General features: G+C 39.8%; 1 pseudogene; it reads right to left on the reverse strand.

The window, feature by feature from the left end:
* Positions 1-740: 740 nt before the first annotated feature.
* Gm4800 (predicted gene 4800) lies at positions 741-2276 on the reverse strand (annotated as a pseudogene).

A 3015-nucleotide genomic window follows, 5' to 3' on the forward strand; every position in this document is an offset into this window, starting at 1 on the left:
CTTGAGTTTTTTATCTTAGCTATTCTGATGGGCATGGGTGGGGTAGAATCCCTGAATTGTTTCAATTTGCATTTTCCTAAACATTTCCCTGAACATTTCGTCAGGTGTTTATTGGCTACTAGAGATTCCTCTGGTGAGAATTTTCTGTTTAGCTTTGTACCCCATCTTTTAATTGGATTATTTGGGTTATTGCTCTATGACTTCTTGAGGTCTTTATATATTTTGAATATTAGTAGGATGTAGAGTTGGTGGAGATATTTTCCCAATCTGTAGGCTGTCATTTTGTCCTATTAATGGTGCCCTTTGACTTACAGAAGATTTTCAGTTTCATGAGGTCCTATATATATATATATATATATATATATATATATATATATATATGCAATTTATTCCATTATAAGCACTTACACAGTTAGTCATGAAGAGTAATAGGCCTGATGGTGAGACAGGTCAATCAAACTGGAGATGGCCTCTAACTATAGTGGTCAAAGACTAACCCCTTAAAAAAGCAACTTCTATCAAGGATTAACTTAATCTTAAAAACAAATACAAACTAGCAATTCATTCTTTACCAACTTGACAGTTCACCAGTGGTACAACTGCCAGGTAAAAAACATACATCTTTACAACTTGGTGGTCCCATGTTAAGAAAAAAGAAGGAAAAAAAATAAGGAAGGAAGGAAGGAAAAACCACACACAACAAAAAACAGACTTTGTTCAGCTATCCAACCACAGTTGGAGCCACCAAGGAGACTTTTCTGACTTAAGCCCCCAGTTAAGATTTAGAAAACACCCATGGTTTGGGCTGGTAGCGTTATTGGTGGCACCTATTGTAGCTGAGTAGCTGAACAAAGTCTATGCCTCAACTGAATGTTAAATCCATCTCAGGGTTCAGAGGAAAACAAGGAGAGTCTAAAATCACAAGTGCAGACACGTCTAGGATCCTTGTCTTGCTGGATGCACATTTCCTTCACCGTCTTCATCATTATAAATGTTCTCTGCCATCTGCCACACTTGCATGATATTGTCTTCTGATACAGAACAAGTCACCCAAGGTTCATTGGGATTCCAGGAGATGTCAGATATCTTGGCAGTGTGCCCACCATGAATAAACATAAACTCTGGGGATCCATCCTCTGTATCTTCTGGGGACTGCACTTCTCCAATTTTACTTAGATCCCAGACATTCAGCCTACAATCAGTAGCACTGGAAGCTAAGACAGTCTCATTGTGAGGTGACCACTGAACTTGGAATACTTCATCCTTATGGGATTCAAAGGAATGCAACTTGAGTTTCAGATTTCTCTGATCCCATAAGGCAACAGTCTTGTCAGCTAATCCTGTGGCAAGAATGAACTCACTATAAGGATTGAAAGATAAGCAAATCACTACAGCTGTGTGAGCATCAACCGAGTGGCTTGGCTTGGAAGTATTGTTTGAACGAGTGTCCCAAATCTTAAGTTTTTGATCATCAGCAACTGACCCAGAGACTTGGAGAACAGGTGCCAGGAAACTTCCTCTACTACTGCTGTATGCCCTGTAAAGATGGTCTTTGTACCCACCACTCTTCCTTCTTTTTGGAACTGCACTGATGTCCCACAGGCAGATGGTATGGTCATCTGAAGCACTAAGTAAGTGTCCTGCTGAGATTTGGATTCCAAGAAAGCCCATAACCTTCCTTCTGGTGTCAACAGAGATGCAAATCTGGGTTGCATTCTCCAAAAGGGTCTGGTTTAGAAGGGTGCTTTGTATAGTCAAAAACAAGAACATCACTGGATGGTCTTTATTGCAATGATACAAGGGTTCTTAGGCGTGTACTGGGCCCTGTTTACTTCTCCTTCTTGGTTGATCTTGATTTCTATTTCAGTTTTTCCACCTACAGAACCAGAACCTCCAAATTCTCCTTTTTCACTGTCATAATGGGATGCATCAAACTGAGCATTATCATTAGAGAACTGGACACTGGCAACCACCAGGTGGTTTTGTTCATCAGATATGTGTGTTCCCAGGACAAGTGGATGAATGCTTAAGTCTTTCCCTTCAGGCCTAGTCACATCTAGAAGCAGTTAAGCTGGGACACTCCAGGGCATGGGTCATCATCAAATCATAAAGAAAAGGGGTGTTCTTCTTCCATATTTTGTACTCTTCATTGATCCCACGTTCTTCCATTGAGTAGTCAAAGGCTGCTTCCTTATCAGCCATGGCGGCAGGTGAGCAGGGAGTAGTTGGGGGATCCTGGGGTCATGCATTGCAGGAGGGGTTAGGGAGTCTACGAGTTGAGGTCACATTTATGAATTGTTGACCTTAGTACATGAGCTGTTGATGTTCTGTTCAGGATGTTGTCTCCTATGCTAATGAGTTCAAGGCTATTGCTCACTTTCTGTTCTAATAGATTTAGTGTGTTGGGTTTTATTTTGAGGTCTTTGATCCACTTGGACTTGAGTTTCATGCAAGGTGATAAGTATGGATCTATTTGCATTCTTCTACATGCAGTCATCCAGTTAGACTAGCACCATTTGTTGAAGATGCTTTCTTTTATCCATTGTATGGTTAAATGTTGGTTTTATGTTTTTGGACTTACTAACCTCCAGCACCACAAGGAAATCAACCACAAACTACCATGTTCCAGGTACTCTGTTCTAGCAAGAGTAAACAAAGTAAGACAACATTCAAGAGTCTACTAGATATCTCCGCTTGATGCCTTCTGAATGTGCTGAATATATTTTAGAAACAAGTTAATCTTATTATTCTAAACTTGTTCTTGATTTAGTAAATGACACTGTCAAGTATATACTCATTCAAATTAAATATCTGAAAGTCATCTGGTACCCCATATCTCTTGTTCCTATTTTTTTACAAATCACATTGTCAAGTACTGATCTATTTGTATATTCTAAAAGTACTTATTGAGTTCACCATCTGTGTTAGGTGATGGGGGGGGGCGAGCCTGTCAGAGCCACTGTCCTCACTGAGCTTAGAAATTGCTAAGTAAAATCATAGTCACTATACAACTAA

This window comes from Mus musculus, chromosome 10 (genome assembly GCF_000001635.26).
Source record: "Mus musculus strain C57BL/6J chromosome 10, GRCm38.p6 C57BL/6J".
Lineage (NCBI taxonomy): Eukaryota > Metazoa > Chordata > Mammalia > Rodentia > Muridae > Mus > Mus musculus.